Genomic DNA, 7,062 nt, shown 5'->3' with positions numbered 1-7,062 from the left:
AAACAACAGCCGAGTCTGGCCAAGCAGTCCATCCCTAAACCGACCGAGAGTGCCCAATCGATCAGAGTACAGCCGGGGCATCCCCTGGCAGGACACCCTGCACAGGGGGGGGTGCGCTGGCTTAGCATCCCCTGCATGCCTGCTGCCGGGACACGCAGACTCCAAGACAAAAGATCATCGGCAAGAGGCCCGAGAGGCAGGTGCGTCCCCGGGCCCCTGGGGGCCCTAGCGGGAAGGCCCAAGGACTGCCTTCCCCCTCTCTGCCTGAGCAAACTCAGAGAAAAGGGACCATCGGCAAGGGGCTGAGAGGCAAGAGCGTCCCCGGGCCCCTGGGGGCCCCGGCAGGCGGGCCCCAGGACTGCCTTCTCCCTCTCAGCATGGCCGGAACTCACGGAGGTCTGCCTGAGCAAACTCGGAGAAAAAGGACCATCGGCAAGGGGCTTAGAGGCAGTAGCGTCCCCGGGCCCCTGGGGGCCCCGGCGGGTGGGCCCCGGGACTGCCTTTTCCCTCTTAGCATGGCCGGACCTCACGGAGATCTGCCTGAGCAAACTCGGAGAAAAAGGACCATCGGCAAGGGGCTGAGAGGCAGGAGCGTCCCCGGGCCCCTGGGGGCCCCAGCGGGCAGGCCCCGGGACTGCTTTCCCCCTCTCAGCATGGCCGGACCTCACGGAGAACTGCCTGGGAAAACTCGGAAAAAAAGGACCATCGGCAAGGGGCTGAGAGGCAGGAGCGTCCCCGGGCCCCTGGGGGCCCCAGCGGGCGGGCCCCGGGACTGCCTTCCCCCTCTCAGCATGGCCGGACCTCACGGAGGTCTGCCTGAGCAAACATGGAGAAAAAGGACCATTGGCAGGGGGCTGAGAGGCAGGAGCGTCCCCGGGCCACTGGGGGCCCCAACGGGCGGGCCCGGGTCCTGCCTTCCCCGATTCAGAATCGCCAGACCTCACGGAGGTCTAACTGACCCTCTCCCTGAATGAATGAATGAATGAATTAATGATTACGTATTTATATCGCGCATGGCTACCCAAAGGCATCCCAGCGCTCTAGACAACGTTCATTCACCAAAGTTAGACGAATAGCAGAGTTTTCAGCATCTTCCTGAAACTAAGATGGTTACTTTCCATTCTGATGTGGAGTGGAACATTGTTCCAAAGTCTTGAGGCCTGAAGGGAGAAGCGTCGACCACCCATATGCACTCTACTTATTTTAGAGATTGTCAGGAGATTTTTATTAGAGGATCTTAATTCCCGACCAGGAAGGTACGGACAGAATAATGATTGCATCAATGCAGGTGCTGTTTTGTAGATTACTTTATGGACCGTGACCAGAGTTTTAAATTCAATCCTCTGTTGCACTGGAAGCCAGTGTAGCTGACGAAGTGCGGGTTTGGCAGATGTTCTCCGTGGGATGTTCAGCAACATACGCGCTGCGCAATTCTGAGCTGTCTGCAGTATCTTAATTGTCCCTTGGGGGGCACCTAGATATAATGAATTAGAGTAATCTAGGCGTGATAGGATCAATGCCTGCACTAGGATCCTTCTGGCTTCGAAAGGAAGGAGGGTGATAATTTTCCTCAGAAGCCTCATGAGTGCATAACATGTGGCAGCTACCTTCCGGGCCTTTACTGAAAAATTGAGAGCTGGGTCCATCCAGACCCCAAGGCTCTTGATTTGGGACTTGGGCTTGGGTGGTTGGCCTAAACTGTCCGGCCACCATTCCTCCACTGTGGTAGGTGCCTTGTATCCCAGCATCATCACCTCAGTTTTTGCCCCATTAAGTTTCAGGAAGGATTCATCCATCCATTCCCGAACTCTATTGAGGCAAATGGAGAGGCTTTCAAAGGGGGCATCTTGCGTGGTTAGTGAGATGATCAATTGTGTGTCATCTGCGTATGTGACAAGTTGTACTCCCCAGGAAAGCACCACCTCAGCCAAAGGCCTCATATAAATGTTAAATAAGGTGGGGCTGAGGGACGAACCCTGGGCTACACCGCAGTTAAGACACATTTGGGGAGAGGAAACCTCATTTTCAAAGACCACAAAAGTCCTATCAGACAGGAAGGAATACAGCCACTGTAGTGCGCGGCCCGAGACACCAACTTCCTCCAGCCTGTGAAGCAGAATGGAGTGGTTCACGGTGTTGAAGGCCGCGCTTAGATCTAATAATAGAATGGCCGCATGGTTCCCACTGTCTACGATCTTCCTTGCTTCCTCAACCACTGCAATAAGAGCTGTTTCATTGCCCTGATTTCTCCTAAACCCTGTCTGAGTAACATGAAAGAGGTTGTTATCCTCCAGAAAAGTGGCCAATAAAGAATTGACATATTTCTCTGTGAGTTTACTAATAGTGGGCAGAAGAGAGATGGGGCGATAATTTGCCCAATCTTCTGGGTTAAGGTTAGGTTTCTTCAACAGGGCCTTAACTTTAGCCTGTTTCCAAGTCGGCGGCGCCAGGCCTGAGGTCAAAGAGGCATTAATCACCTCCTGGATGACTGGGGCCACAGTGTCTGATACAAGGTTTAATATGGTAGGGGGTGCAGGGTCATTGGGGGAGCCTGATTTTAAATTGCCTAGAAGACACTGAGTAGTAGGAAGGTCTATTGGATCGAATTCATTCAGTTGGGGCAGCGCCATGTGGGATAAAGAGGAAGAATCAATGGGAGTGTTGTGGAAGGATGAATATATGGTGGCTACTTTAGTGAAAAAGAATTTGGCCAGTTCCTCACATCGCACCTGTGCAAGTCCAGGATCTTCAATAGGGGCTGGAGGGGTGACCAGGGATTTGAAGATTTTAAAAATTTCTCTTGGGGAGTTGGCGGCTGTATTAATTTTTGTCTGAAAGTAGTTGGATTGGGTGGTTTTAATCTCTTTTTTATACTTTTTCAAGGCAAGTTTATAATTGGCCTTATCACTTTCAGAATAATGTTTTCTCCACTGTCTTTCCTGTTGTTTGCAAGTTAGCTTCAGTAATTTCAGATCAGGCGTGTACCAGGCCTTCTTATTCTTCCCACTTTTATGAGATAATTCAATCTCAGGAAGGGTAAGGTCCAAGGAGGCCTCCACCCACTGAGTGAAAGACATATCCGCTTGCAGAGGGTCAGTGGAAATTGTGGGTGAGGTGCTCTTAAGGTTAATGTCCCATGTTTCTATTGGGAGTTTGGACCAGACTCAACAAAACTTTTTCGCAAGTGTAGCCTGTTCGGCTTGCTTCTGAGAGGGCATGGAAAACAGTAATAATGAGTGATCAGACCAAGGGACCCTAATGACATTGTCGTAGCTAAGAGAGTCTACGTTGGTGTAACAGTGATCCAGGATATGTCCTGCAGTATGTGTAGAGTCTGTAACTAGTTGCTTCAATTAAAGAACTTCCAGACCGGTAGTCAAATTTATACAGGCCGGCGCGTCAGATTCCTCTGCATGGATGTTAAAATCCCCCAAGATAGTAAAATTGGGGATGGTGCTAGAGTAGTTTATAGCTGTACAAGAGAGATCTTCACAAAATTGAGCATACAGACCTGGGGGTCTAGTATAGAGCAAGATTCCAGAGAAAGTGCAAATAGGAGAAAAGGAGATGGCAAATGTAAAACTTTCAGCTCCAGAGATTGATAGGTTTTCTATTCGGCATCCAAGGACATTCCTAAATATGATGGCAATCCCTCCCCCCCGATCATCAGGTCGGTCTTGTCTATGTATGGCATAATTGGAGGGTAGAGCCCGTACAATATCCGATTGGGAGCTATCATTTGTCCACGTTTCCGTGAGGAAAAGAACATCTAAATCTCATTCCTCCACAAGTAGAGCGAGCCTAGTAATTCAGAGGAAAATTACCCCCCTTTCTTGTAATCCGTGCACACGAGGTGACAGAGGGGACCCAAGGCGCGCAAGTACCCGACCTCCTGGAGCCCTGGCTGGGATCCGGGAGGCGAATGGCACCTCATCGGGACTTACAGGGAAGCCCGGCCATCTGGTCACCCCATTGGGAAGCATTGGGTGCGACCAGATGGCCGGGACAGACATGTCGCCAATCTGCCTGCCCCGAGCCTTCGCAGGAGGGCTCCCGCCTGCCCTTCCAGGGCTCCAGGGCCGCAGGGCTCTGAGGCTCCAGGGCTCTGGTGCTCCAGGGCTCCAGGGCTCCGGGGCTCCAGGTCTCCAGGGTTCCAGGGCTGCAGGGCTCTGGGGCTCCGGGGCTGCAGGGCTCCGGGACTCCAGGGCTGGGGGGGCTGCAGGACTCCGGGGCTCCAGGGCCCCCTGGCTGCAGGGCTCCGGGGCTGCAGGGCTCGGGATTGCAGGGCTCCAGGGCTCGGAGACTGCAGGGCTCCGGGGGCTGCAGGGCTTGGGGACAGCTGGGCTCCGGGGCTGCGGGGCTCCGGGGTTGCAGGGCCAGGGACCCATGGAGCCCGTCCTTGGTACTTTGCCACGCCGCGGGCCGGAGGAGGGAGCCCCGGATGCCTGGGAGGTGTTGCCCAGGAACACAGCCTATCTTATCCCCGGCAGGGAACCGCCCGCCTAGGAGGGTGTCCGGGCATACCCTTGCCCCTAGTAATCCAGAGGATAATTACCCCCCTTTCTTGTAATCCGTGCACTCAAGGTGACAGAGGGGACCCAGGGCGCAAACGTACCCGACCTCCTGGAGCCCTGCCTGGGATCCGGGAGGCGAATGGCACCTCATCAGGACTTCCAGGGAAGCCCGGCCATCTGGTCGCCCCATAGGAAAGCATTGGGCGCGCCCAGTTGGCCGAGGCGAGAGGGGCGACCAGATGGCCGGGACCGAAATGACGCCAATCTGCCTGCCCTGAGCCTCCGCGGGAGGACTCCTGCCTGCCCTTGCAGGGCCCTGGGGCTGCAGTGCTCCGGGGCTATGGGGCTTGGGGACTGCAGGGCTCCGGGGCTGCAGGGCTCCGTGGCTCCGGGGCTGAGGACTCTGGGGGCTCCAGGGCTCGGGGGCTGCAGGGCTCCGGGGCTCCAGGGCTCTGGGGCTGCAGGGCTCCCGGGCTCCAACCGGCCCGGGGAGATCAGGGAGTCTGCCCAGGCACGAGGGACCCCTGTCCCGGGCACACGGACCCTCAGGATGTGCCCCCGTTTTCCACATTTTTTTTCTTCAAAATTCTGCGTAGTGTGCGTAGTGGCGCTACGCAAACTACGCCCAGCCCTACCCAAGATAAGCCAGCAGGCAGTTTTGACCCAGACACTCAGGTAGTCAAAGCATACCTAAATCATCAGGTCTGGACGCATTCATATACTCGAGCCCTCCTTGCACGTGAGATTTGTCTTTGGGTAGAAGCCAATCTCCTGAATCTGAGCACAGAAGAGGGAATGAGCAAGTGGATGAACTAAGTTGTGTCTTCCCATCTTCAACCTCCCTGTCTCTCCATCTCAAAGTGTTAGATCAGATTGTTCAGAGGTTTTAAGTCCCTTGTCTAGACCTATTAGTCCCCGAAGACAATATTCATCTTCTGTAGTTTTGCAGTCGCAACTGAACTCTAGAAGCATGAGCTGTGGATGCGTTATCAGTAGTTTGACCTTTGGTTTGCTGTAGGTGTTTCCTCCTATCTTGCTTATTCCCAAGGTTCTTCAAAAAATCCAGGGCCTCATTTATTAAAAGTGATGCATCGCTGCATGAAAACAGCGATGCGTCACTTTTAATTGCGCCCTCCTTGCTACATGCATCATATTTACAGTATGACGCATCATGTCACAAGGAGTTATAGATAGGTCAGTATTTCTGATGTATCTGTAGGCACAAAAATGACGCATTGCTGGAGTGTGTCATGAAAGTGACGCAACTCCATCAATGGGTCATTTCACATGGGCAAGTCCCATTTCAAATGTGCCTGAGTCAGTCTTACGCATGTTGTGAGGCAGGCGTAAGATATTGACGCATTTGCATCCTAGATGTGATCTAGTGAAATCTCAGAGATTTCACTGCATCACTTCTACGAGGCTTAAAGTGACGCACCGGCGGCGCAAAAGTGACTCAAGGGCTCATAAATAAGCCCCCCACGAGGGTCAGGAGGAGGTACTCCTTGAATTGCTTTGTTGGGTTGTTAGCCTTGGTTTCCCCTCTGCTTTGGTGTTCCCTAAGCCATCTGCTCTCAGGACCCCACTTCTGAACCAAGCAGTCTTAGCTTGTATCCACTTAGGTGTTTAAGCTTGAGAGGATGACCTTACAGTGTCCTGGGTATTCGGCAGATGTAGCAGCATGTATCTAACAATCCAGTTACATTAAAGGTATATGGAAGGCATTGGCATTCTCTTTCTCTAATTGGGGTGTTACCAAACCCGTATTTACCAGCACTTATGAGCCTATGAAAAGTAAGGATCTTTTAAGGGATAGATTTGTTTTGGGGCTTGCGGGTTTCCGAATATGAAGCCAATAGACGACAGTCTGAGCCTTTAGGAAGTCAGAGGTTCATTCAGTAGATAATCTGGTGAGTAGGTTTTTCAATAGCTTCTTTTTTATGAGAACCGGTTTACCATCCTTATGTCCTTTCTTCGAATTAATCTCTTCTTCGGAAGATACTGCAGTTCCGTTGGTTTGAGAATTTCGATGAGATGGAGTTGAACTTTATGTCATTTATTGTTTTATTCATGGTGGTAGTTTATTCTGGTAGAAGAATAGATGAATTGGGTTATTACTTTCCTTTTCTTTTTTTTTTACAGATAAAATGATCATGAAATCAAACACCTACCTTTTCGCCTAAGATTCCCTCTGCATTTCATGTTTCTTAGGACTTTGCATCCCTTTCTTCCCTAGAGAATGAAAGGTTGCACACACATTAGATGACTTTCAGAAAAGTAGAACCTTGTTTGTGACTTTTTATCTGGCTGGACAAGGTTCATGCCTTCTTCAGCTATGCTGGGCAAGTGGCTCAAACAGGCAATCCAATGGCCTGTGAAAAAAGGTCAAAACATTGTCAGGGACAATACAAGGAGGCTCCACCAGGGGCATGGTTTGATCCTGGGGGCTGCTGAAAGTGGCAAAAATGAGATGTGTGTATCTGGCAGCCACCTGGGAGACTCCTCATATGTTTACGGCCCGTTACCATCTCTAGGCTGGAGGAGGGGT

The sequence above is a fragment of the Lissotriton vulgaris genome, unplaced genomic scaffold (genome assembly GCF_964263255.1).
Source record: "Lissotriton vulgaris unplaced genomic scaffold, aLisVul1.2 SCAFFOLD_261, whole genome shotgun sequence".
In the NCBI taxonomy this organism is placed as follows: Eukaryota; Metazoa; Chordata; class Amphibia; order Caudata; family Salamandridae; genus Lissotriton; species Lissotriton vulgaris.
The sequence above is the reverse complement of the archived record's forward strand: the minus strand, read 5'-3'. Positions refer to the sequence as shown.